Source organism: Crinia signifera, chromosome 9 (assembly GCF_055691185.1).
Source record: "Crinia signifera chromosome 9, ASM5569118v1, whole genome shotgun sequence".
NCBI lineage: Eukaryota > Metazoa > Chordata > Amphibia > Anura > Myobatrachidae > Crinia > Crinia signifera.
The window spans coordinates 56,487,881-56,510,882 of record NC_139225.1 but is presented as its reverse complement, the minus strand read 5'-3'; the positions used below and the strand labels follow the sequence as shown (position 1 = coordinate 56,510,882).

Genomic DNA, 23,002 nt, shown 5'->3' with positions numbered 1-23,002 from the left:
AGAGGGAAAAAAAGTGCCGGTATCTCACCTACAGCCATACCACATTGGATACGCCCAATCTTGTCTGATCTTGGAAGCTAAGCAGTGTTGGGCCTGGTTAGTACTTGGGTGGGAGACCACATGGGAACACCAGGTGCTGTAGGTTTTTTCCCATTAATGGCAAATTGTTTTTATTCTCTTGCTATTTAAATTGTAAACTTTTTATTTTTATTGCCAATACAGACATTTGGGACAGGTCAAACAGACACAATAGCCATCACCTAAAAACTTTCCACACTGTTTAGGCCCAATTCCAACTGCTTTTGGCAGCTAAACAGTGTTGAGCCTCTTTAGTAGTTTAATTTGAGACCACATGCTAATATCATGTCCTGTAGGTCTTTTTACATTACCAACACATGATTTTTTTCAGTAAGGCAATACAGTTAGGAAACTTTTTTATTAGCTTACCTGGTTATAGAAGTAGAAGAGGGCAAAAAAGTGCCAGTATCTCATCTACAGCCATACCACATTGGATACGCCCAATCTCGTCTGATCTTGGAAGCTAAGCAGTGTTGGGCCTGGTTAGTACTTGGGTGGGAGACCACATGGGAACACCAGGTGCTGTAGGTTTTTTCCCATTAATGGCAAATTGTTTTTATTCTCTTGCTATTTAAATTGGAAACTTTTTATTTTTTATTGCCAATACAGACATTTGGGACAGGTCAAACAGACACAATAGCCATCACCTAAAAACTTACCACACTGTTTAGGCCCAATTCCAACTGCTTTTGGGAGCTAAACAGTGTTGAGCCTCTTTAGTAGTTTAATTTGAGACCACCTGCTAATATCATGTCCTGTAGGTCTTTTTACATTACCAACACATGATTTTTTTCAGTAAGGCAATAAAGTTAGGAAACTTTTTTATTCGCTTACCTGGTTATAGAAGTAGAAGAGGGCAAAAAAGTGCCAGTATCTCACCTACAGCCATACCACATTGGATACGCCCAATCTCGTCTGATCTTGGAAGCTAAGCAGTGTTGGGCCTGTTTAGTACTTGGGTGGGAGACCACATGGGAACACCAGGTGCTGTAAGTTTTTTCCCATTAATGGCAAATTGTTTTTATTCTCTTGCTATTTAAATTGAAAACTTTTTATTTTTTTTGCCAATACAGACATTTGGGACAGGTCAAACAGACACAATAGCCATCACCTAAAAACTTACCACACTGTTTAGGCCCAATTCCAACTGCTTTTGGGAGCTAAACAGTGTTGAGCCTCTTTAGTAGTTTAATTTGAGACCACCTGCTAATATCATGTCCTGTAGGTCTTTTTACATTACCAACACATGATTTTTTTCAGTAAGCCAATATAGTTAGGAATCTTTTTTATTAGCTTACCTGGTTATAGAAGTAGAAGAGGGCAAAAAAGTGCCTGTATCTCACCTACAGCCATACCACATTGGATACGTCCAATCTCGTCTGATCTTGGAAGCTAAGCAGTGTTGGGCCTGGTTAGTACTTGGGTGGGAGACCACATGGGAACACCAGGTGCTGTAGGTTTTTCCCATTACTGGCAAATTGTTTATATTCTCTAGCTTTTTAAATTGGAAACTTTTTTCTCTTTATTGACAGTACAGACATTTGGAAGAGGTCAAACAGACACAATAGCCATCACCTAAAAACTTACCACACTGTTTAGGCCCAATTCCAACTGCTTTTGGCAGCTAAACAGTGTTGAGCCTCTTAAGTAGTTTAATTTGAGACCACCTGCTAATATCATGTCCTGTAGGTCTTTTTACATTACTGACACATGATTTTTTTCAGTAAGGCAATACAGTTAGGAAACTTTTTTATTAGCTTTCCTGGTTATAGAAGTAGAAGAGGGCAAAAAAGTGCCGGTATCTCACCTACAGCCATACCACATTGGATACGCCCAATCTCGTCTGATCTTGGAAGCTAAGCAGTGTTGGGCCTGGTTAGTACTTGGGTGGGAGACCACATGGGAGCACCAGGTGCTGTAGGTTTTTTCCCATTAATGGCTAATTGTTTTTATTCTCTTGCTATTTAAATTGGAAACTTTTTATTTTTATTGCCAATACAGACATTTGGGACAGGTCAAACAGACATAATAGCCATCACCTAAAAACTTACCACACTGTTTAGGCCCAATTCCAACTGCTTTTGGCAGCTAAACAGTGTTGAGCCTCTTTAGTAGTTTAATTTGAGACCACATGCAAATATCATGTCCTGTAGGTCTTTTTACATTACCAACACATGATTTTTTTCAGTAAGGCAATACAGTTAGGAAACTTTTTTATTAGCTTACCTGGTTATAGAATTAGAAGAGGGCAAAAAAGTGCCAGTATCTCACCTACAGCCATACCACATTGGATACGCCCAATCTCGTCTGATCTTGGAAACAAAGCAGTGTTGGGCCTCGTTTGTACTTGGGTGGGAGACCACATGGGAACACCAGGTGCTGTAGGTTTTTTCCCATTAATGGCAAATTGTTTTTATTCTCTTGCTATTTAAATTGAAAACTTTTTATTTTTTATTGCCAATACAGACATTTGGGACAGGTCAAACAGACACAATAGCCATCACCTAAAAACTTACCACACTGTTTAGGCCCAATTCCAACTGCTTTTGGGAGCTAAACAGTGTTGAGCCTCTTTAGTAGTTTAATTTGAGACCACCTGCTAATATCATGTCCTGTAGGTCTTTTTACATTACCAACACATGATTTTTTTTCAGTAAGCCAATATAGTTAGTAAACTTTTTTATTAGCTTACCTGGTTATAGAAGTAGAAGAGGGCAAAAAAGTGTCTGTATCTCACCTACAGCCATACCACATTGGATACGCCCAATCTCGTCTGATCTTGGAAGCTAAGCAGTGTTGGGCCTGGTTAGTACTTGGGTGGGAGACCACATGGGAACACCAGGTGCTGTAGGTTTTTCCCATTACTGGCAAATTGTTTTTATTCTCTAGCTTTTTAAATTGGAAACTTTTTTCTCTTTATTGACAGTACAGACATTTGGAAGAGGTCAAACAGACACAATAGCCATCACCTAAAAACTTACCACACTGTTTAGGCCCAATTCCAACTGCTTTTGGCAGCTAAACAGTGTTGAGCCTCTTTAGTAGTTTAATTTGAGACCACATGCAAATATCATGTCCTGTAGGTCTTTTTACATTACCAACACATGATTTTTTTCAGTAAGGCAATACAGTTAGGAAACTTTTTTATTCGCTTACCTGGTTATAGAAGTAGAAGAGGGCAAAAAAGTGCCAGTATCTCATCTACAGCCAAACCACATTGGATACGCCCAATCTCGTCTGATCTTGGAAGCTAAGCAGTGTTGGGCCTGTTTAGTACTTGGGTGGGAGACCACATGGGAACACCAGGTGCTGTAGGTTTTTTCCCATTAATGGCAAATTGTTTTTATTCTCTTGCTATTTAAATTGAAAACTTTTTATTTTTTATTGCCAATACAGACATTTGGGACAGGTCAAACAGACACAATAGCCATCACCTAAAAACTTACCACACTGTTTAGGCCCAATTCCAACTGCTTTTGGGAGCTAAACAGTGTTGAGCCTCTTTAGTAGTTTAATTTGAGACCACCTGCTAATATCATGTCCTGTAGGTCTTTTTACATTACCAACACATGATTTTTTTTCAGTAAGCCAATATAGTTAGTAAACTTTTTTATTAGCTTTCCTGGTTATAGAAGTAGAAGAGGGCAAAAAAGTGCCAGTATCTCACCTACAGCCATACCACATTGGATACGCCCAATCTCGTCTGATCTTGGAAGCTAAGCAGTGTTGGGCCTGTTTAGTACTTGGGTGGGAGACCACATGGGAACACCAGGTGCTGTAAGTTTTTTCCCATTAATGGCAAATTGTTTTTATTCTCTTGCTATTTAAATTGAAAACTTTTTATTTTTTTTGCCAATACAGACATTTGGGACAGGTCAAACAGACACAATAGCCATCACCTAAAAACTTACCACACTGTTTAGGCCCAATTCCAACTGCTTTTGGGAGCTAAACAGTGTTGAGCCTCTTTAGTAGTTTAATTTGAGACCACCTGCTAATATCATGTCCTGTAGGTCTTTTTACATTACCAACACATGATTTTTTTCAGTAAGCCAATATAGTTAGGAATCTTTTTTATTAGCTTACCTGGTTATAGAAGTAGAAGAGGGCAAAAAAGTGCCTGTATCTCACCTACAGCCATACCACATTGGATACGCCCAATCTCGTCTGATCTTGGAAGCTAAGCAGTGTTGGGCCTGGTTAGTACTTGGGTGGGAGACCACATGGGAACACCAGGTGCTGTAGGTTTTTCCCATTACTGGCAAATTGTTTATATTCTCTAGCTTTTTAAATTGGAAACTTTTTTCTCTTTATTGACAGTACAGACATTTGGAAGAGGTCAAACAGACACAATAGCCATCACCTAAAAACTTACCACACTGTTTAGGCCCAATTCCAACTGCTTTTGGCAGCTAAACAGTGTTGAGCCTCTTTAGTAGTTTAATTTGAGACCACCTGCTAATATCATGTCCTGTAGGTCTTTTTACATTACCAACACATGATTTTTTTTCAGTAAGCCAATATAGTTAGGAAACTTTTTTATTAGCTTACCTGGTTATAGAAGTAGAAGAGGGCAAAAAAGTGCCTGTATCTCACCTACAGCCATACCACATTGGATACGCCCAATCTCGTCTGATCTTGGAAGTTAAGCAGTGTTGGGCCTGGTTAGTACTTGGGTGGGAGACCACATGGGAACACCAGGTGCTGTAGGTTTTTCCCATTACTGGTAAATTGTTTTTATTCTCTAGCTTTTTAAATTGGAAACTTTTTTCTCTTTATTGACAGTACAGACATTTGGAAGAGGTCAAACAGACACAATAGCCATCACCTAAAAACTTACAACACTGTTTAGGCCCAATTCCAACTGCTTTTGGCAGCTAAACAGTGTTGAGCCTCTTAAGTAGTTTAATTTGAGACCACCTGCTAATATCATGTCCTGTAGGTCTTTTTACATTACCAACACATGATTTTTTTCAGTAAGGCAATACAGTTAGGAAACTTTTTTATTAGCTTTCCTGGTTATAGAAGTAGAAGAAAGCAAAAAAGTGCCGGTATCTCACCTACAGCCATACCACATTGGATACGCCCAATCTCGTCTGATCTTGGAAGCTAAGCAGTGTTGGGCCTGGTTAGTACTTGGGTGGGAGACCACATGGGAACACCAGGTGCTGTAGATTTTTTCCCATTAATGGCAAATTGTTTTTATTCTCTTGCTATTTAAATTGGAAACTTTTTATTTTTATTGCCAATACAGATATTTGGGACAGGTCAAACAGACACAATAGCCATCACCTAAAAACTTACCACACTGTTTAGGCCCAATTCCAACTGCTTTTGGCAGCTAAACAGTGTTGAGCCTCTTTAGTAGTTTAATTTGAGACCACCTGCTAATATCATGTCCTGTAGGTCTTTTTACATTACCAACACATGATTTTTTTCAGTAAGGCAATACAGTTAGGAAACTTTTTTATTAGCTTACCTGGTTATAGAAGTAGAAGAGGGCAAAAAAGTGCCAGTATCTCACCTACAGCCATACCACATTGGATACGCCCAATCTCGTCTGATCTTGGAAGCTAAGCAGTGTTGGGCCTGGTTAGTACTTGGGTGGGAGACCACATGGGAACACCAGGTGCTGTAGGTTTTTTCCCATTAATGGCAAATTGTTTTTATTCTCTTGCTATTTAAATTGGAAACTTTTTATTTTTATTGCCAATACAGACATTTGGGACAGGTCAAACAGACACAATAGCCATCACCTAAAAACTTACCACACTGTTTAGGCCCAATTCCAACTGCTTTTGGCAGCTAAACAGTGTTGAGCCTCTTAAGTAGTTTAATTTGAGACCACCTGCTAATATCATGTCCTGTAGGTCTTTTTACATTACCAACACATGATTTTTTTCAGTAAGGCAATACAGTTAGGAAACTTTTTTATTAGCTTTCCTGGTTATAGAAGTAGAAGAGGGCAAAAAAGTGCCGGTATCTCACCTACAGCCATACCACATTGGATACGCCCAATCTCGTCTGATCTTGGAAGCTAAGCAGTGTTGGGCCTGGTTAGTACTTGGGTGGGAGACCACAAGGGAGCACCAGGTGCTGTAGGTTTTTTCCCATTAATGGCTAATTGTTTTTATTCTCTTGCTATTTAAATTGCAAACTTTTTATTTTTATTGCCAATACAGACATTTGGGACAGGTCAAACAGACACAATAGCCATCACCTAAAAACTTACCACACTGTTTAGGCCCAATTCCAACTGCTTTTGGCAGCTAAACAGTGTTGAGCCTCTTTAGTAGTTTAATTTGAGACCACATGCAAATATCATGTCCTGTAGGTCTTTTTACATTACCAACACATGATTTTTTTCAGTAAGGCAATACAGTTAGGAAACTTTTTTATTAGCTTACCTGGTTATAGAAGTAGAAGAGGGCAAAAAAGTGCCAGTATCTCACCTACAGCCATACCACATTGGATACGCCCAATCTTGTCTGATCTTGGAAGCTAAGCAGTGTTGGGCCTGGTTAGTACTTGGGTGGGAGACCACATGGGAACACCAGGTGCTGTAGGTTTTTTCCCATTAATGGCAAATTGTTTTTATTCTCTAGCTATTTAAATTGGAAACTTTTTATTTTTTATTGCCAATACAGACATTTGGGACAGGTCAAACAGACACAATAGCCATCACCTAAAAACTTACCACACTGTTTAGGCCCAATTCCAACTGCTTTTGGGAGCTAAACAGTGTTGAGCCTCTTTAGTAGTTTAATTTGAGACCACCTGCTAATATCATGTCCTGTAGGTCTTTTTACATTACCAACACATGATTTTTTTCAGTAAGGCAATACAGTTAGGAAACTTTTTTATTCGCTTACCTGGTTATAGAAGTAGAAGAGGGCAAAAAAGTGCCAGTATCTCATCTACAGCCATACCACATTGGATACGCCCAATCTCGTCTGATCTTGGAAGCTAAGCAGTGTTGGGCCTGTTTAGTACTTGGGTGGGAGACCACATGGGAACACCAGGTGCTGTAGGTTTTTTCCCATTAATGGCAAATTGTTTTTATTCTCTTGCTATTTAAATTGAAAACTTTTTATTTTTTATTGCCAATACAGACATTTGGGACAGGTCAAACAGACACAATAGCCATCACCTAAAAACTTACCACACTGTTTAGGCCCAATTCCAACTGCTTTTGGGAGCTAAACAGTGTTGAGCCTCTTTAGTAGTTTAATTTGAGACCACCTGCTAATATCATGTCCTGTAGGTCTTTTTACATTACCAACACATGATTTTTTTTCAGTAAGCCAATATAGTTAGGAAACTTTTTTATTAGCTTACCTGGTTATAGAAGTAGAAGAGGGCAAAAAAGTGCCTGTATCTCACCTACAGCCATACCACATTGGATACGCCCAATCTCGTCTGATCTTGGAAGCTAAGCAGTGTTGGGCCTGGTTAGTACTTGGGTGGGAGACCACATGGGAACACCAGGTGCTGTAGGTTTTTCCCATTACTGGCAAATTGTTTTTATTCTCTAGCTTTTTAAATTGGAAACTTTTTTCTCTTTATTGACAGTACAGACATTTGGAAGAGGTCAAACAGACACAATAGCCATCACCTAAAAACTTACCACACTGTTTAGGCCCAATTCCAACTGCTTTTGGCAGCTAAACAGTGTTGAGCCTCTTTAGTAGTTTAATTTGAGACCACCTGCTAATATCATGTCCTGTAGGTCTTTTTACATTACCAACGCATGATTTTTTTCAGTAAGGCAATACAGTTAGGAAACTTTTTTATTAGCTTTCCTGGTTATAGAAGTAGAAGAAAGCAAAAAAGTGCCGGTATCTCACCTACAGCCATACCACATTGGATACGCCCAATCTCGTCTGATCTTGGAAGCTAAGCAGTGTTGGGCCTGGTTAGTACTTGGGTGGGAGACCACATGGGAACACCAGGTGCTGTAGATTTTTTCCCATTAATGGCAAATTGTTTTTATTCTCTTGCTATTTAAATTGGAAACTTTTTATTTTTATTGCCAATACAGATATTTGGGACAGGTCAAACAGACACAATAGCCATCACCTAAAAACTTACCACACTGTTTAGGCCCAATTCCAACTGCTTTTGGCAGCTAAACAGTGTTGAGCCTCTTTAGTAGTTTAATTTGAGACCACCTGCTAATATCATGTCCTGTAGGTCTTTTTACATTACCAACACATGATTTTTTTCAGTAAGGCAATACAGTTAGGAAACTTTTTTATTAGCTTACCTGGTTATAGAAGTAGAAGAGGGCAAAAAAGTGCCAGTATCTCACCTACAGCCATACCACATTGGATACGCCCAATCTCGTCTGATCTTGGAAGCTAAGCAGTGTTGGGCCTGGTTAGTACTTGGGTGGGAGACCACATGGGAACACCAGGTGCTGTAGGTTTTTTCCCATTAATGGCAAATTGTTTTTATTCTCTTGCTATTTAAATTGGAAACTTTTTATTTTTATTGCCAATACAGACATTTGGGACAGGTCAAACAGACACAATAGCCATCACCTAAAAACTTACCACACTGTTTAGGCCCAATTCCAACTGCTTTTGGCAGCTAAACAGTGTTGAGCCTCTTAAGTAGTTTAATTTGAGACCACCTGCTAATATTATGTCCTGTAGGTCTTTTTACATTACCAACACATGATTTTTTTCAGTAAGGCAATACAGTTAGGAAACTTTTTTATTAGCTTTCCTGGTTATAGAAGTAGAAGAGGGCAAAAAAGTGCTGGTATCTCACCTACAGCCATACCACATTGGATACGCCCAATCTCGTCTGATCTTGGAAGCTAAGCAGTGTTGGGCCTGGTTAGTACTTGGGTGGGAGACCACAAGGGAGCACCAGGTGCTTTAGGTTTTTTCCCATTAATGGCTAATTGTTTTTATTCTCTTGCTATTTAAATTGGAAACGTTTTATTTTTATTGCCAATACAGACATTTGGGACAGGTCAAACAGACACAATAGCCATCACCTAAAAACTTACCACACTGTTTAGGCCCAATTCCAACTGCTTTTGGCAGCTAAACAGTGTTGAGCCTCTTTAGTAGTTTAATTTGAGACCACATGCAAATATCATGTCCTGTAGGTCTTTTTACATTACCAACACATGATTTTTTTCAGTAAGGCAATACAGTTAGGAAACTTTTTTATTAGCTTACCTGGTTATAGAAGTAGAAGAGGGCAAAAAAGTGCCAGTATCTCACCTACAGCCATACCACATTGGATACGCCCAATCTCGTCTGATCTTGGAAACAAAGCAGTGTTGGGCCTCGTTTGTACTTGGGTGGGAGACCACATGGGAACACCAGGTGCTGTAGGTTTTTTCCCATTAATGGCAAATTGTTTTTATTCTCTAGCTATTTAAATTGGAAACTTTTTATTTTTTATTGCCAAAACAGACATTTGGGACAGGTCAAACAGACACAATAGCCATCACCTAAAAACTTACCACACTGTTTAAGCCCAATTCCAACTGCTTTTGGGAGCTAAACAGTGTTGAGCCTCTTTAGTAGTTTAATTTGAGACCACCTGCTAATATCATGTCCTGTAGGTCTTTTTACATTACCAACACATGATTTTTTTTCAGTAAGGCAATACAGTTAGGAAACTTTTTTATTCGCTTACCTGGTTATAGAAGTAGAAGAGGGCAAAAAAGTGCCAGTATCTCATCTACAGCCATACCACATTGGATACGCCCAATCTCGTCTGATCTTGGAAGCTAAGCAGTGTTGGGCCTGTTTAGTACTTGGGTGGGAGACCACATGGGAACACCAGGTGCTGTAGGTTTTTTCCCATTAATGGCAAATTGTTTTTATTCTCTTGCTATTTAAATTGAAAACTTTTTATTTTTTATTGCCAATACAGACATTTGGGACAGGTCAAACAGACACAATAGCCATCACCTAAAAACTTACCACACTGTTTAGGCCCAATTCCAACTGCTTTTGGGAGCTAAACAGTGTTGAGCCTCTTTAGTAGTTTAATTTGAGACCACCTGCTAATATCATGTCCTGTAGGTCTTTTTACATTACCAACACATGATTTTTTTTCAGTAAGCCAATATAGTTAGGAAACTTTTTTATTAGCTTACCTGGTTATAGAAGTAGAAGAGGGCAAAAAAGTGCCTGTATCTCACCTACAGCCATACCACATTGGATACGCCCAATCTCGTCTGATCTTGGAAGCTAAGCAGTGTTGGGCCTGGTTAGTACTTGGGTGGGAGACCACATGGGAACACCAGGTGCTGTAGGTTTTTCCCATTACTGGCAAATTGTTTTTATTTTCTAGCTTTTTAAATTGGAAACTTTTTTCTCTTTATTGACAGTACAGACATTTGGAAGAGGTCAAACAGACACAATAGCCATCACCTAAAAACTTACCACACTGTTTAGGCCCAATTCCAACTGCTTTTGGCAGCTAAACAGTGTTGAGCCTCTTTAGTAGTTTAATTTGAGACCACCTGCTAATATCATGTCCTGTAGGTCTTTTTACATTACCAACGCATGATTTTTTTCAGTAAGGCAATACAGTTAGGAAACTTTTTTATTAGCTTTCCTGGTTATAGAAGTAGAAGAAAGCAAAAAAGTGCCGGTATCTCACCTACAGCCATACCACATTGGATACGCCCAATCTCGTCTGATCTTGGAAGCTAAGCAGTGTTGGGCCTGGTTAGTACTTGGGTGGGAGACCACATGGGAACACCAGGTGCTGTAGATTTTTTCCCATTAATGGCAAATTGTTTTTATTCTCTTGCTATTTAAATTGGAAACTTTTTATTTTTATTGCCAATACAGATATTTGGGACAGGTCAAACAGACACAATAGCCATCACCTAAAAACTTACCACACTGTTTAGGCCCAATTCCAACTGCTTTTGGCAGCTAAACAGTGTTGAGCCTCTTTAGTAGTTTAATTTGAGACCACCTGCTAATATCATGTCCTGTAGGTCTTTTTACATTACCAACACATGATTTTTTTCAGTAAGGCAATACAGTTAGGAAACTTTTTTATTAGCTTACCTGGTTATAGAAGTAGAAGAGGGCAAAAAAGTGCCAGTATCTCACCTACAGCCATACCACATTGGATACGCCCAATCTCGTCTGATCTTGGAAGCTAAGCAGTGTTGGGCCTGGTTAGTACTTGGGTGGGAGACCACATGGGAACACCAGGTGCTGTAGGTTTTTTCCCATTAATGGCAAATTGTTTTTATTCTCTTGCTATTTAAATTGGAAACTTTTTATTTTTATTGCCAATACAGACATTTGGGACAGGTCAAACAGACACAATAGCCATCACCTAAAAACTTACCACACTGTTTAGGCCCAATTCCAACTGCTTTTGGCAGCTAAACAGTGTGGAGCCTCTTAAGTAGTTTAATTTGAGACCACCTGCTAATATCATGTCCTGTAGGTCTTTTTACATTACCAACACATGATTTTTTTCAGTAAGGCAATACAGTTAGGAAACTTTTTTATTAGCTTTCCTGGTTATAGAAGTAGAAGAGGGCAAAAAAGTGCCGGTATCTCACCTACAGCCATACCACATTGGATATGCCCAATCTCGTCTGATCTTGGAAGCTAAGCAGTGTTGGGCCTGGTTAGTACTTGGGTGGGAGACCACAAGGGAGCACCAGGTGCTGTAGGTTTTTTCCCATTAATGGCTAATTGTTTTTATTCTCTTGCTATTTAAATTGGAAACTTTTTATTTTTATTGCCAATACAGACATTTGGGACAGGTCAAACAGACACAATAGCCATCACCTAAAAACTTACCACACTGTTTAGGCCCAATTCCAACTGCTTTTGGCAGCTAAACAGTGTTGAGCCTCTTTAGTAGTTTAATTTGAGACCACATGCAAATATCATGTCCTGTAGGTCTTTTTACATTACCAACACATGATTTTTTTCAGTAAGGCAATACAGTTAGGAAACTTTTTTATTAGCTTACCTGGTTATAGAAGTAGAAGAGGGCAAAAAAGTGCCAGTATCTCACCTACAGCCATACCACATTGGATACGCCCAATCTCGTCTGATCTTGGAAACAAAGCAGTGTTGGGCCTCGTTTGTACTTGGGTGGGAGACCACATGGGAACACCAGGTGCTGTAGGTTTTTTCCCATTAATGGCAAATTGTTTTTATTCTCTAGCTATTTAAATTGGAAACTTTTTATTTTTTATTGCCAATACAGACATTTGGGACAGGTCAAACAGACACAATAGCCATCACCTAAAAACTTACCACACTGTTTAGGCCCAATTCCAACTGCTTTTGGGAGCTAAACAGTGTTGAGCCTCTTTAGTAGTTTAATTTGAGACCACCTGCTAATATCATGTCCTGTAGGTCTTTTTACATTACCAACACATGATTTTTTTCAGTAAGGCAATACAGTTAGGAAACTTTTTTATTCGCTTACCTGGTTATAGAAGTAGAAGAGGGCAAAAAAGTGCCAGTATCTCATCTACAGCCATACCACATTGGATACGCCCAATCTCGTCTGATCTTGGAAGCTAAGCAGTGTTGGGCCTGTTTAGTACTTGGGTGGGAGACCACATGGTACCACCAGGTGCTGTAGGTTTTTTCCCATTAATGGCAAATTGTTTTTATTCTCTTGCTATTTAAATTGAAAACTTTTTATTTTTTATTGCCAATACAGACATTTGGGACAGGTCAAACAGACACAATAGCCATCACCTAAAAACTTACCACACTGTTTAGGCCCAATTCCAACTGCTTTTGGGAGCTAAACAGTGTTGAGCCTCTTTAGTAGTTTAATTTGAGACCACCTGCTAATATCATGTCCTGTAGGTCTTTTTACATTACCAACACATGATTTTTTTTCAGTAAGCCAATATAGTTAGGAAACTTTTTTATTAGCTTACCTGGTTATAGAAGTAGAAGAGGGCAAAAAAGTGCCTGTATCTCACCTACAGCCATACCACATTGGATACGCCCAATCTCGTCTGATCTTGGAAGCTAAGCAGTGTTGGGCCTGGTTAGTACTTGGGTGGGAGACCACATGGGAACACCAGGTGCTGTAGGTTTTTCCCATTACTGGCAAATTGTTTTTATTCTCTAGCTTTTTAAATTGGAAACTTTTTTCTCTTTATTGACAGTACAGACATTTGGAAGAGGTCAAACAGACACAATAGCCATCACCTAAAAACTTACCAAACTGTTTAGGCCCAATTCCAACTGCTTTTGGCAGCTAAACAGTGTTGAGCCTCTTTAGTAGTTTAATTTGAGACCACCTGCTAATATCATGTCCTGTAGGTCTTTTTACATTACCAACGCATGATTTTTTTCAGTAAGGCAATACAGTTAGGAAACTTTTTTATTAGCTTTCCTGGTTATAGAAGTAGAAGAAAGCAAAAAAGTGCCGGTATCTCACCTACAGCCATACCACATTGGATACGCCCAATCTCGTCTGATCTTGGAAGCTAAGCAGTGTTGGGCCTGGTTAGTACTTGGGTGGGAGACCACATGGGAACACCAGGTGCTGTAGATTTTTTCCCATTAATGGCAAATTGTTTTTATTCTCTTGCTATTTAAATTGGAAACTTTTTATTTTTATTGCCAATACAGATATTTGGGACAGGTCAAACAGACACAATAGCCATCACCTAAAAACTTACCACACTGTTTAGGCCCAATTCCAACTGCTTTTGGCAGCTAAACAGTGTTGAGCCTCTTTAGTAGTTTAATTTGAGACCACCTGCTAATATCATGTCCTGTAGGTCTTTTTACATTACCAACACATGATTTTTTTCAGTAAGGCAATACAGTTAGGAAACTTTTTTATTAGCTTACCTGGTTATAGAAGTAGAAGAGGGCAAAAAAGTGCCAGTATCTCACCTACAGCCATACCACATTGGATACGCCCAATCTCGTCTGATCTTGGAAGCTAAGCAGTGTTGGGCCTGGTTAGTACTTGGGTGGGAGACCACATGGGAACACCAGGTGCTGTAGGTTTTTTCCCATTAATGGCAAATTGTTTTTATTCTCTTGCTATTTAAATTGGAAACTTTTTATTTTTATTGCCAATACAGACATTTGGGACAGGTCAAACAGACACAATAGCCATCACCTAAAAACTTACCACACTGTTTAGGCCCAATTCCAACTGCTTTTGGCAGCTAAACAGTGTTGAGCCTCTTAAGTAGTTTAATTTGAGACCACCTGCTAATATCATGTCCTGTAGGTCTTTTTACATTACCAACACATGATTTTTTTCAGTAAGGCAATACAGTTAGGAAACTTTTTTATTAGCTTTCCTGGTTATAGAAGTAGAAGAGGGCAAAAAAGTGCCGGTATCTCACCTACAGCCATACCACATTGGATACGCCCAATCTCGTCTGATCTTGGAAGCTAAGCAGTGTTGGGCCTGGTTAGTACTTGGGTGGGAGACCACAAGGGAGCACCAGGTGCTTTAGGTTTTTTCCCATTAATGGCTAATTGTTTTTATTCTCTTGCTATTTAAATTGGAAACTTTTTATTTTTATTGCCAATACAGACATTTGGGACAGGTCAAACAGACACAATAGCCATCACCTAAAAACTTACCACACTGTTTAGGCCCAATTCCAACTGCTTTTGGCAGCTAAACAGTGTTGAGCCTCTTTAGTAGTTTAATTTGAGACCACATGCAAATATCATGTCCTGTAGGTCTTTTTACATTACCAACACATGATTTTTTTCAGTAAGGCAATACAGTTAGGAAACTTTTTTATTAGCTTACCTGGTTATAGAAGTAGAAGAGGGCAAAAAAGTGCCAGTATCTCACCTACAGCCATACCACATTGGATACGCCCAATCTCGTCTGATCTTGGAAACAAAGCAGTGTTGGGCCTCGTTTGTACTTGGGTGGGAGACCACATGGGAACACCAGGTGCTGTAGGTTTTTTCCCATTAATGGCAAATTGTTTTTATTCTCTAGCTATTTAAATTGGAAACTTTTTATTTTTTATTGCCAATACAGACATTTGGGACAGGTCAAACAGACACAATAGCCATCACCTAAAAACTTACCACACTGTTTAGGCCCAATTCCAACTGCTTTTGGGAGCTAAACAGTGTTGAGCCTCTTTAGTAGTTTAATTTGAGACCACCTGCTAATATCATGTCCTGTAGGTCTTTTTACATTACCAACACATGATTTTTTTCAGTAAGGCAATACAGTTAGGAAACTTTTTTATTCGCTTACCTGGTTATAGAAGTAGAAGAGGGCAAAAAAGTGCCAGTATCTCATCTACAGCCATACCACATTGGATACGCCCAATCTCGTCTGATCTTGGAAGCTAAGCAGTGTTGGGCCTGTTTAGTACTTGGGTGGGAGACCACATGGGAACACCAGGTGCTGTAGGTTTTTTCCCATTAATGGCAAATTGTTTTTATTCTCTTGCTATTTAAATTGAAAACTTTTTATTTTTTATTGCCAATACAGACATTTGGGACAGGTCAAACAGACACAATAGCCATCACCTAAAAACTTACCACACTGTTTAGGCCCAATTCCAACTGCTTTTGGGAGCTAAACAGTGTTGAGCCTCTTTAGTAGTTTAATTTGAGACCACCTGCTAATATCATGTCCTGTAGGTCTTTTTACATTACCAACACATGATTTTTTTTCAGTAAGCCAATATAGTTAGGAAACTTTTTTATTAGCTTACCTGGTTATAGAAGTAGAAGAGGGCAAAAAAGTGCCTGTATCTCACCTACAGCCATACCACATTGGATACGCCCAATCTCGTCTGATCTTGGAAGCTAAGCAGTGTTGGGCCTGGTTAGTACTTGGGTGGGAGACCACATGGGAACACCAGGTGCTGTAGGTTTTTCCCATTACTGGCAAATTGTTTTTATTCTCTAGCTTTTTAAATTGGAAACTTTTTTCTCTTTATTGACAGTACAGACATTTGGAAGAGGTCAAACAGACACAATAGCCATCACCTAAAAACTTACCACACTGTTTAGGCCCAATTCCAACTGCTTTTGGCAGCTAAACAGTGTTGAGCCTCTTTAGTAGTTTAATTTGAGACCACCTGCTAATATCATGTCCTGTAGGTCTTTTTACATTACCAACACATGATTTTTTTCAGTAAGGCAATACAGTTAGGAAACTTTTTTATTAGCTTACCTGGTTATAGAAGTAGAAGAGGGCAAAAAAGTGCCAGTATCTCACCTACAGCCATACCACATTGGATACGCCCAATCTCGTCTGATCTTGGAAGCTAAGCAGTGTTGGGCCTGGTTAGTACTTGGGTGGGAGACCACATGGGAACACCAGGTGCTGTAGGTTTTTTCCCATTAATGGCAAATTGTTTTTATTCTCTTGCTATTTAAATTGGAAACTTTTTATTTTTATTGCCAATACAGACATTTGGGACAGGTCAAACAGACACAATAGCCATCACCTAAAAACTTACCACACTGTTTAGGCCCAATTCCAACTGCTTTTGGCAGCTAAACAGTGTTGAGCCTCTTAAGTAGTTTAATTTGAGACCACCTGCTAATATCATGTCCTGTAGGTCTTTTTACATTACCAACACATGATTTTTTTCAGTAAGGCAATACAGTTAGGAAACTTTTTTATTAGCTTTCCTGGTTATAGAAGTAGAAGAGGGCAAAAAAGTGCCGGTATCTCACCTACAGCCATACCACATTGGATACGCCCAATCTCGTCTGATCTTGGAAGCTAAGCATTGTTGGGCCTGGTTAGTACTTGGGTGGGAGACCACAAGGGAGCACCAGGTGCTTTAGGTTTTTTCCCATTAATGGCTAATTGTTTTTATTCTCTTGCTATTTAAATTGGAAACTTTTTATTTTTATTGCCAATACAGACATTTGGGACAGGTCAAACAGACACAATAGCCATCACCTAAAAACTTACCACACTGTTTAGGCCCAATTCCAACTGCTTTTGGCAGCTAAACAGTGTTGAGCCTCTTTAGTAGTTTAATTTGAGACCACATGCAAATATCATGTCCTGTAGGTCTTTTTACATTACCAACACATGATTTTTTTCAGTAAGGCAATACAGTTAGGAAACTTTTTTATTAGCTTACCTGGTTATAGAAGTAGAAGAGGGCAAAAAAGTGCCAGTATCTCACCTACAGCCATACCACATTGGATACGCCCAATCTCGTCTGATCTTGGAAACAAAGCAGTGTTGGGCCTCGTTTGTACTTGGGTGGAAGACCACATGGGAACACCAGGTGCTGTAGGTTTTTTCCCATTAATGGCAAATTGTTTTTATTCTCTAGCTATTTAAATTGAAAACTTTTTATTTTTTATTGCCAATACAGACATTTGGGACAGGTCAAACAGACACAATAGCCATCACCTAAAAACTTACCACACTGTTTAGGCCCAATTCCAACTGCTTTTGGGAGCTAAACAGTGTTGAGCCTCTTTAGTAGTTTAATTTGAGACCACCTGCTAATATCATGTCCTGTAGGTCTTTTTACATTACCAACACATGATTTTTTTCAGTAAGGCAATACAGTTAGGAAACTTTTTTATTCGCTTACCTGGTTATAGAAGTAGAAGAGGGCAAAAAAGTGCCAGTATCTCATCTACAGCCATACCACATTGGATACGCCCAATCTCGTCTGATCTTGGAAACTAAGCAGTGTTGGGCCTGTTTAGTACTTGGGTGGGAGACCACATGGGAACACCAGGTGCTGTAGGTTTTTTCCCATTAATGGCAAATTGTTTTTATTCTCTTGCTATTTAAATTGAAAACTTTTTATTTTTTATTGCCAATACAGACATTTGGGACAGGTCAAACAGACACAATAGCCATCACCTAAAAACTTACCACACTGTTTAGGCCCAATTCCAACTGCTTTTGGGAGCTAAACAGTGTTGAGCCTCTTTAGTAGTTTAATTTGAGACCACCTGCTAATATCATGTCCTGTAGGTCTTTTTACATTACCAACACATGATTTTTTTTCAGTAAGCCAATATAGTTAGGAAACTTTTTTATTAGCTTACCTGGTTATAGAAGTAGAAGAGGGCAAAAAAGTGCCTGTATCTCACCTACAGCCATACCACATTGGATACGCCCAATCTCGTCTGATCTTGGAAGCTAAGCAGTGTTGGGCCTGGTTAGTACTTGGGTGGGAGACCACATGGGAACACCAGGTGCTGTAGGTTTTTCCCATTACTGGCAAATTGTTTTTATTCTCTAGCTTTTTAAATTGGAAACTTTTTTCTCTTTATTGACAGTACACACATTTGGAAGAGGTCAAACAGACACAATAGCCATCACCTAAAAACTTACCACACTGTTTAGGCCCAATTCCAACTGCTTTTGGCAGCTAAACAGTGTTGAGCCTCTTAAGTAGTTTAATTTGAGACCACCTGCTAATATCATGTCCTGTAGGTCTTTTTACATTACCAACGCATGATTTTTTTCAGTAAGGCAATACAGTTAGGAAACTTTTTTATTAGCTTTCCTGGTTATAGAAGTAGAAGAGGGCAAAAAAGTGCCGGTATCTCACCTACAGCCATACCACATTGGATACGCCCAATCTCGTCTGATCTTGGAAGCTAAGCAGTGTTGGGCCTGGTTAGTACTTGGGTGGGAGACCACATGGGAACACCAGGTGCTGTAGATTTTTTCCCATTAATGGCAAATTGTTTTTATTCTCTTGCTATTTAAATTGGAAACTTTTTTCTCTTTATTGACAGTACAGACATTTGGAAGAGGTCAAACAGACACAATAGCCATCACCTAAATACTTACCACACTGTTTAGGCCCAATTCCAACTGCTTTTGGCAGCTAAACAGTGTTGAGCCTCTTAAGTAGTTTAATTTGAGACCACCTGCTAATATCATGTCCTGTAGGTCTTTTTACATTACCAACGCATGATTTTTTTCAGTAAGGCAATACAGTTAGGAAACTTTTTTATTAGCTTTCCTTGTTATAGAAGTAGAAGAGGGCAAAAAAGTGCCGGTATCTCACCTACAGCCATACCACATTGGATACGCCCAATCTCGTCTGATCTTGGAAGCTAAGCAGTGTTGGGCCTGGTTAGTACTTGGGTGGGAGACCACATGGGAACACCAGGTGCTGTAGGTTTTTTACCATTAATGGCAAATTGTTTTTATTCTCTTGCTATTTAAATTGGAAACTTTTTATTTTTTATTGCCAATACAGACATTTGGGACAGGTCAAACAGACACAATAGCCATCACCTAAAAACTTACCACACTGTTTAGGCCCAATTCCAACTGCTTTTGGGAGCTAAACAGTGTTGAGCCTCTTTAGTAGTTTAATTTGAGACCACCTGCTAATATCATGTCCTGTAGGTCTTTTTACATTACCAACACATGATTTTTTTCAGTAAGGCAATACAGTTAGGAAACTTTTTTATTCGCTTACCTGGTTATAGAAGTAGAAGAGGGCAAAAAAGTGCCAGTATCTCACCTACAGCCATACCACATTGGATACGCCCAATCTCATCTGATCTTGGAAGCTAAGCAGTGTTGGGCCTGTTTAGTACTTGGGTGGGAGACCACATGGGAACACCAGGTGCTGTGGGTTTTTTCCCATTAATGGCAAATTGTTTTTATTCTCTTGCTATTTAAATTGGAAACTTTTTATTTTTATTGCCAATACAGACATTTGGGACAGGTCAAACAGACACAATAGCCATCACCTAAAAACTTACCACACTGTTTAGGCCCAATTCCAACTGCTTTTGGGAGCTAAACAGTGTTGAGCCTCTTTAGTAGTTTAATTTGAGACCACCTGCTAATATCATGTCCTGTAGGTCTTTTTACATTACCAACACATGATTTTTTTCAGTAAGCCAATATAGTTAGGAAACTTTTTTATTAGCTTACCTGGTTATAGAAGTAGAAGAGGGCAAAAAAGTGCATGTATCTCACCTACAGCCATACCACATTGGACACGCCCAATCTCGTCTGATCTTGGAAGCTAAGCAGTGTTGGGCCTGGTTAGTACTTGGGTGGGAGACCACATGGGAACACGAGGTGCTGTAGGTTTTTCCCATTACTGGCAAATTGTTTTTATTCTCTAGCTTTTTAAATTGGAAACTTTTTTCTCTTTATTAACAGTAAGGACATTTGGAAGAGGTCAAACAGACACAATAGCCATCACCTAAAAACTTACCACACTGTTTAGGCCCAATTCCAACTGCTTTTGGCAGCTAAACAGTGTTGAGCCTCTTTAGTAGTTTAATTTGAGACCACCTGCTAATATCATGTCCTGTAGGTCTTTTTACATTACCAACACATGATTTTTTTCAGTAAGCCAATATAGTTAGGAAACTTTTTTATTAGCTTACCTGGTTATAGAAGTAGAAGAGGGCAAAAAAGTGCCTGTACCTCACCTACAGCCATACCACATTGGATACGCCCAATCTCGTCTGATCTTGGAAGCTAAGCAGTGTTCGGCCTGGTTAGTACTTGGGTGGGAGACCACATGGGAACACCAGGTGCTGTAGGTTTTTCCCATTACTGGCAAATTGTTTTTATTCTCTAGCTTTTTAAATTGGAAACTTTTTTCTCTTTATTGTCAGTACAGACATTTGGAAGAGGTCAAACAGACACAATAGCTATCACCTAAAAACTTACCACACTGTTTAGGCCCAATTCCAACTGCTTTTGGCAGCTAAACAGTGTTGAGCCTCTTTAGTAGTTTAATTTGAGACCACCTGCTAATATCATGTCCTGTAGGTCTTTTTACATTACCAACACATGATTTTTTTCAATAAGCCAATATAGTTAGGAAACTTTTTTATTAGCTTACCTTGTTATAGAAGTAGATGAGGGCAAAAAAGTGCTTGTATCTCACCTACAGCCATACCACATTGGATGCGCCTGATCTTGGAAGCTAAGCAGTGTTGGGCCTGGTTAGTACTTGGGTGGGAGACCACATGGGAACACCAGGTGCTGTAGGTTTTTTCCCATTAATGGCAAATTGTTTTTATTCTCTTGCTATTTAAATTGGAAACTTTTTATATTTTATTGCCAATACAGACATTTGGGACAGGTCAAACAGACACAATAGCCATCACCTAAAAACTTACCACACTGTTTAGGCCCAATTCCAACTGCTTTTGGCAGCTAAACAGTGTTGAGCCTCTTTAGTAGTTTAATTTGAGACCACCTGCTAATATCATGTCCTGTAGGTCTTTTTACATTACCAACACATGATTTTTTTCAGTAAGGCAATACAGTTAGGAAACTTTTTTATTAGCTTACCTGGTTATAGAAGTAGAAGAGGGCAAAAAAGTGTCGGTATCTCACCTACAGCCATACCACATTGGTTACGCCCAATCTCGTCTGATCTTGGAAGCTAAGCAGTGTTGGGCCTGGTTAGTACTTGGGTGGGAGACCACATGGGAACACCAGGTGCTGTAGGTTTTTTCCCATTAATGGCAAATTGTTTTTATTCTCTTGCTATTTAAATTGGAAACTTTTTATTTTTTATTGCCAATACAGACATTTGGGACAGGTCAAACAGACACAATAGCCATCACCTAAAAACTTACCACACTGTTTAGGCCCAATTCCAACTGCTTTTGGCAGCTAAACAGTGTTGAGCCTCTTTAGTAGTTTAATTTGAGACCACCTGCTAATATCATGTCCTGTAGGTCTTTTTACATTACCAACACATGATTTTTTTCAGTAAGGCAATACAGTTAGGAAACTTTTTTATTAGCTTACCTGGTTATAGAAGTAGAAGAGGGCAAAAAAGTGCCTGGATCTCACCTACAGCCATACCACATTGGATACGCCCAATCTCGTCTGATCTTGGAAGCTAAGCAGTGTTGGGCCTGGTTAGTACTTGGGTGGGAGACCACATGGGAACACCAGGTGCTGTAGGTTTTTTCCCATTAATGGCAAATTGTTTTTATTCTCTTGCTATTTAAATTGGAAACTTTTTATTTTTATTGCCAATACAGACATTTGGGACAGGTCAAACAGACACAATAGCCATCACCTAAAAACTTACCACACTGTTTAGGCCCAATTCCAACTGCTTTTGGGAGCTAAACAGTGTTGAACCTCTTTAGTAGTTTAATTTGAGACCACCTGCTAATATCATGTCCTGTAGGTCTTTTTACATTACCAACACATGATTTTTTTCAGTAAGCCAATATAGTTAGGAAACTTTTTTATTAGCTTACCTGGTTATAGAAGTAGAAGAGGGCAAAAAAGTGCCTGTATCTCACCAACAGCCATACCACATTGGATACGCCCAATCTCGTCTGATCTTGGAAGCTAAGCAGTGTTGGGCCTGGTTAGTAATTGGGTGGGAGACCACATGGGAACACCAGGTGCTGTAGGTTTTTTCCCATTAATGGCAAATTGTTTTTATTCTCTTGCTATTTAAATTGGAAACATTTATTTTTATTGCCAATACAGACATTTGGGACAGGTCAAACAGACACAATAGCCATCACCTAAAAACTTACCACACTGTTTAGGCCCAATTCCAACTGCTTTTGGGAGCTAAACAGTGTTGAGCCTCTTTAGTAGTTTAATTTGAGACCACCTGCTAATATCATGTCCTGTAGGTCTTTTTACATTACCAACACATGATTTTTTTTCAGTAAGCCAATATAGTTAGGAAACTTTTTTATTAGCTTACCTGGTTATAGAAGTAGAAGAGGGCAAAAAAGTGCCTGTATCTCACCTGCAGCCATACCACATTGGATACGCCCAATCTCGTCTGATCTTGGAAGCAAAGCAGTGTTGGGCCTGGTTAGTACTTGGGTGGGAGACCACATGGGAACACCAGGTGCTGTAGGTTTTTCCCGTTACTGGCAAATGGTTTTTATTCTCTAGCTTTTTAAATTGGAAACTTTTTTCTCTTTATTGACAGTACAGACATTTGGAAGAGGTCAAACAGACACAA

At 39.2% G+C, this 23,002-nt stretch overlaps 43 non-coding genes and 7 pseudogenes across 43 annotated transcripts; all 50 read left to right on the top strand.

Annotated features, from left to right (window-relative positions):
- Window positions 1–26: 26 nt before the first annotated feature.
- On the top strand, window positions 27–145 carry LOC146038400 (5S ribosomal RNA). The gene has a single exon (XR_014461994.1). It is a non-coding gene; the product is annotated as a 5S ribosomal RNA (ribosomal RNA).
- Window positions 146–490: 345 nt separating this feature from the next.
- LOC146037743 (5S ribosomal RNA) lies at window positions 491–609 on the top strand. Its single transcript, XR_014461393.1, has one exon. It is a non-coding gene; the product is annotated as a 5S ribosomal RNA (ribosomal RNA).
- A 346-nt stretch (window positions 610–955) lies between these two features.
- On the top strand, window positions 956–1,074 carry LOC146038848 (5S ribosomal RNA). Its single transcript, XR_014462405.1, has one exon. It is a non-coding gene; the product is annotated as a 5S ribosomal RNA (ribosomal RNA).
- A 345-nt stretch (window positions 1,075–1,419) lies between these two features.
- Window positions 1,420–1,538, top strand: LOC146038258 (5S ribosomal RNA). Its single transcript, XR_014461864.1, has one exon. It is a non-coding gene; the product is annotated as a 5S ribosomal RNA (ribosomal RNA).
- Window positions 1,539–1,883: 345 nt separating this feature from the next.
- LOC146037738 (5S ribosomal RNA) lies at window positions 1,884–2,002 on the top strand. Its single transcript, XR_014461388.1, has one exon. It is a non-coding gene; the product is annotated as a 5S ribosomal RNA (ribosomal RNA).
- A 345-nt stretch (window positions 2,003–2,347) lies between these two features.
- LOC146039705 (5S ribosomal RNA) lies at window positions 2,348–2,466 on the top strand (annotated as a pseudogene).
- A 347-nt stretch (window positions 2,467–2,813) lies between these two features.
- Window positions 2,814–2,932, top strand: LOC146040226 (5S ribosomal RNA). The gene has a single exon (XR_014463382.1). It is a non-coding gene; the product is annotated as a 5S ribosomal RNA (ribosomal RNA).
- A 345-nt stretch (window positions 2,933–3,277) lies between these two features.
- Window positions 3,278–3,396, top strand: LOC146038959 (5S ribosomal RNA). Its single transcript, XR_014462507.1, has one exon. It is a non-coding gene; the product is annotated as a 5S ribosomal RNA (ribosomal RNA).
- A 347-nt stretch (window positions 3,397–3,743) lies between these two features.
- On the top strand, window positions 3,744–3,862 carry LOC146038847 (5S ribosomal RNA). Its single transcript, XR_014462404.1, has one exon. It is a non-coding gene; the product is annotated as a 5S ribosomal RNA (ribosomal RNA).
- A 345-nt stretch (window positions 3,863–4,207) lies between these two features.
- Window positions 4,208–4,326, top strand: LOC146040225 (5S ribosomal RNA). The gene has a single exon (XR_014463381.1). It is a non-coding gene; the product is annotated as a 5S ribosomal RNA (ribosomal RNA).
- A 346-nt stretch (window positions 4,327–4,672) lies between these two features.
- LOC146040006 (5S ribosomal RNA) lies at window positions 4,673–4,791 on the top strand. The gene has a single exon (XR_014463182.1). It is a non-coding gene; the product is annotated as a 5S ribosomal RNA (ribosomal RNA).
- Window positions 4,792–5,136: 345 nt separating this feature from the next.
- Window positions 5,137–5,255, top strand: LOC146038235 (5S ribosomal RNA). The gene has a single exon (XR_014461843.1). It is a non-coding gene; the product is annotated as a 5S ribosomal RNA (ribosomal RNA).
- A 345-nt stretch (window positions 5,256–5,600) lies between these two features.
- LOC146040223 (5S ribosomal RNA) lies at window positions 5,601–5,719 on the top strand. The gene has a single exon (XR_014463379.1). It is a non-coding gene; the product is annotated as a 5S ribosomal RNA (ribosomal RNA).
- Window positions 5,720–6,064: 345 nt separating this feature from the next.
- LOC146038311 (5S ribosomal RNA) lies at window positions 6,065–6,183 on the top strand. The gene has a single exon (XR_014461912.1). It is a non-coding gene; the product is annotated as a 5S ribosomal RNA (ribosomal RNA).
- A 345-nt stretch (window positions 6,184–6,528) lies between these two features.
- Window positions 6,529–6,647, top strand: LOC146038399 (5S ribosomal RNA). The gene has a single exon (XR_014461993.1). It is a non-coding gene; the product is annotated as a 5S ribosomal RNA (ribosomal RNA).
- A 346-nt stretch (window positions 6,648–6,993) lies between these two features.
- On the top strand, window positions 6,994–7,112 carry LOC146038378 (5S ribosomal RNA). Its single transcript, XR_014461974.1, has one exon. It is a non-coding gene; the product is annotated as a 5S ribosomal RNA (ribosomal RNA).
- Window positions 7,113–7,459: 347 nt separating this feature from the next.
- LOC146040222 (5S ribosomal RNA) lies at window positions 7,460–7,578 on the top strand. Its single transcript, XR_014463378.1, has one exon. It is a non-coding gene; the product is annotated as a 5S ribosomal RNA (ribosomal RNA).
- Window positions 7,579–7,923: 345 nt separating this feature from the next.
- Window positions 7,924–8,042, top strand: LOC146038234 (5S ribosomal RNA). The gene has a single exon (XR_014461842.1). It is a non-coding gene; the product is annotated as a 5S ribosomal RNA (ribosomal RNA).
- Window positions 8,043–8,387: 345 nt separating this feature from the next.
- On the top strand, window positions 8,388–8,506 carry LOC146040221 (5S ribosomal RNA). The gene has a single exon (XR_014463377.1). It is a non-coding gene; the product is annotated as a 5S ribosomal RNA (ribosomal RNA).
- A 345-nt stretch (window positions 8,507–8,851) lies between these two features.
- On the top strand, window positions 8,852–8,970 carry LOC146039299 (5S ribosomal RNA). Its single transcript, XR_014462817.1, has one exon. It is a non-coding gene; the product is annotated as a 5S ribosomal RNA (ribosomal RNA).
- A 345-nt stretch (window positions 8,971–9,315) lies between these two features.
- On the top strand, window positions 9,316–9,434 carry LOC146039704 (5S ribosomal RNA; annotated as a pseudogene).
- Window positions 9,435–9,781: 347 nt separating this feature from the next.
- Window positions 9,782–9,900, top strand: LOC146038377 (5S ribosomal RNA). The gene has a single exon (XR_014461973.1). It is a non-coding gene; the product is annotated as a 5S ribosomal RNA (ribosomal RNA).
- Window positions 9,901–10,247: 347 nt separating this feature from the next.
- Window positions 10,248–10,366, top strand: LOC146040220 (5S ribosomal RNA). The gene has a single exon (XR_014463376.1). It is a non-coding gene; the product is annotated as a 5S ribosomal RNA (ribosomal RNA).
- Window positions 10,367–10,711: 345 nt separating this feature from the next.
- On the top strand, window positions 10,712–10,830 carry LOC146038233 (5S ribosomal RNA). Its single transcript, XR_014461841.1, has one exon. It is a non-coding gene; the product is annotated as a 5S ribosomal RNA (ribosomal RNA).
- Window positions 10,831–11,175: 345 nt separating this feature from the next.
- LOC146040219 (5S ribosomal RNA) lies at window positions 11,176–11,294 on the top strand. The gene has a single exon (XR_014463375.1). It is a non-coding gene; the product is annotated as a 5S ribosomal RNA (ribosomal RNA).
- A 345-nt stretch (window positions 11,295–11,639) lies between these two features.
- On the top strand, window positions 11,640–11,758 carry LOC146038834 (5S ribosomal RNA). Its single transcript, XR_014462392.1, has one exon. It is a non-coding gene; the product is annotated as a 5S ribosomal RNA (ribosomal RNA).
- Window positions 11,759–12,103: 345 nt separating this feature from the next.
- On the top strand, window positions 12,104–12,222 carry LOC146039703 (5S ribosomal RNA; annotated as a pseudogene).
- A 346-nt stretch (window positions 12,223–12,568) lies between these two features.
- On the top strand, window positions 12,569–12,687 carry LOC146039683 (5S ribosomal RNA; annotated as a pseudogene).
- A 347-nt stretch (window positions 12,688–13,034) lies between these two features.
- On the top strand, window positions 13,035–13,153 carry LOC146040217 (5S ribosomal RNA). The gene has a single exon (XR_014463374.1). It is a non-coding gene; the product is annotated as a 5S ribosomal RNA (ribosomal RNA).
- Window positions 13,154–13,498: 345 nt separating this feature from the next.
- Window positions 13,499–13,617, top strand: LOC146038231 (5S ribosomal RNA). The gene has a single exon (XR_014461840.1). It is a non-coding gene; the product is annotated as a 5S ribosomal RNA (ribosomal RNA).
- A 345-nt stretch (window positions 13,618–13,962) lies between these two features.
- On the top strand, window positions 13,963–14,081 carry LOC146040216 (5S ribosomal RNA). The gene has a single exon (XR_014463373.1). It is a non-coding gene; the product is annotated as a 5S ribosomal RNA (ribosomal RNA).
- A 345-nt stretch (window positions 14,082–14,426) lies between these two features.
- LOC146039298 (5S ribosomal RNA) lies at window positions 14,427–14,545 on the top strand. Its single transcript, XR_014462816.1, has one exon. It is a non-coding gene; the product is annotated as a 5S ribosomal RNA (ribosomal RNA).
- A 345-nt stretch (window positions 14,546–14,890) lies between these two features.
- Window positions 14,891–15,009, top strand: LOC146039702 (5S ribosomal RNA; annotated as a pseudogene).
- A 346-nt stretch (window positions 15,010–15,355) lies between these two features.
- On the top strand, window positions 15,356–15,474 carry LOC146038376 (5S ribosomal RNA). Its single transcript, XR_014461972.1, has one exon. It is a non-coding gene; the product is annotated as a 5S ribosomal RNA (ribosomal RNA).
- A 347-nt stretch (window positions 15,475–15,821) lies between these two features.
- LOC146040215 (5S ribosomal RNA) lies at window positions 15,822–15,940 on the top strand. The gene has a single exon (XR_014463372.1). It is a non-coding gene; the product is annotated as a 5S ribosomal RNA (ribosomal RNA).
- Window positions 15,941–16,285: 345 nt separating this feature from the next.
- Window positions 16,286–16,404, top strand: LOC146040214 (5S ribosomal RNA). Its single transcript, XR_014463371.1, has one exon. It is a non-coding gene; the product is annotated as a 5S ribosomal RNA (ribosomal RNA).
- Window positions 16,405–16,749: 345 nt separating this feature from the next.
- On the top strand, window positions 16,750–16,868 carry LOC146039432 (5S ribosomal RNA). Its single transcript, XR_014462938.1, has one exon. It is a non-coding gene; the product is annotated as a 5S ribosomal RNA (ribosomal RNA).
- A 345-nt stretch (window positions 16,869–17,213) lies between these two features.
- Window positions 17,214–17,332, top strand: LOC146039754 (5S ribosomal RNA; annotated as a pseudogene).
- A 346-nt stretch (window positions 17,333–17,678) lies between these two features.
- Window positions 17,679–17,797, top strand: LOC146039194 (5S ribosomal RNA). Its single transcript, XR_014462721.1, has one exon. It is a non-coding gene; the product is annotated as a 5S ribosomal RNA (ribosomal RNA).
- A 347-nt stretch (window positions 17,798–18,144) lies between these two features.
- On the top strand, window positions 18,145–18,263 carry LOC146040213 (5S ribosomal RNA). The gene has a single exon (XR_014463370.1). It is a non-coding gene; the product is annotated as a 5S ribosomal RNA (ribosomal RNA).
- A 345-nt stretch (window positions 18,264–18,608) lies between these two features.
- On the top strand, window positions 18,609–18,727 carry LOC146038230 (5S ribosomal RNA). The gene has a single exon (XR_014461839.1). It is a non-coding gene; the product is annotated as a 5S ribosomal RNA (ribosomal RNA).
- A 346-nt stretch (window positions 18,728–19,073) lies between these two features.
- LOC146040211 (5S ribosomal RNA) lies at window positions 19,074–19,192 on the top strand. The gene has a single exon (XR_014463368.1). It is a non-coding gene; the product is annotated as a 5S ribosomal RNA (ribosomal RNA).
- Window positions 19,193–19,538: 346 nt separating this feature from the next.
- LOC146038215 (5S ribosomal RNA) lies at window positions 19,539–19,657 on the top strand. The gene has a single exon (XR_014461825.1). It is a non-coding gene; the product is annotated as a 5S ribosomal RNA (ribosomal RNA).
- Window positions 19,658–20,002: 345 nt separating this feature from the next.
- LOC146038666 (5S ribosomal RNA) lies at window positions 20,003–20,121 on the top strand. Its single transcript, XR_014462238.1, has one exon. It is a non-coding gene; the product is annotated as a 5S ribosomal RNA (ribosomal RNA).
- Window positions 20,122–20,466: 345 nt separating this feature from the next.
- LOC146038900 (5S ribosomal RNA) lies at window positions 20,467–20,585 on the top strand. The gene has a single exon (XR_014462452.1). It is a non-coding gene; the product is annotated as a 5S ribosomal RNA (ribosomal RNA).
- A 345-nt stretch (window positions 20,586–20,930) lies between these two features.
- On the top strand, window positions 20,931–21,039 carry LOC146039753 (5S ribosomal RNA; annotated as a pseudogene).
- Window positions 21,040–21,385: 346 nt separating this feature from the next.
- Window positions 21,386–21,504, top strand: LOC146037727 (5S ribosomal RNA). Its single transcript, XR_014461378.1, has one exon. It is a non-coding gene; the product is annotated as a 5S ribosomal RNA (ribosomal RNA).
- A 346-nt stretch (window positions 21,505–21,850) lies between these two features.
- LOC146040210 (5S ribosomal RNA) lies at window positions 21,851–21,969 on the top strand. The gene has a single exon (XR_014463367.1). It is a non-coding gene; the product is annotated as a 5S ribosomal RNA (ribosomal RNA).
- Window positions 21,970–22,314: 345 nt separating this feature from the next.
- Window positions 22,315–22,433, top strand: LOC146039113 (5S ribosomal RNA). The gene has a single exon (XR_014462647.1). It is a non-coding gene; the product is annotated as a 5S ribosomal RNA (ribosomal RNA).
- A 345-nt stretch (window positions 22,434–22,778) lies between these two features.
- On the top strand, window positions 22,779–22,897 carry LOC146038492 (5S ribosomal RNA). Its single transcript, XR_014462079.1, has one exon. It is a non-coding gene; the product is annotated as a 5S ribosomal RNA (ribosomal RNA).
- Window positions 22,898–23,002: the final 105 nt, after the last annotated feature.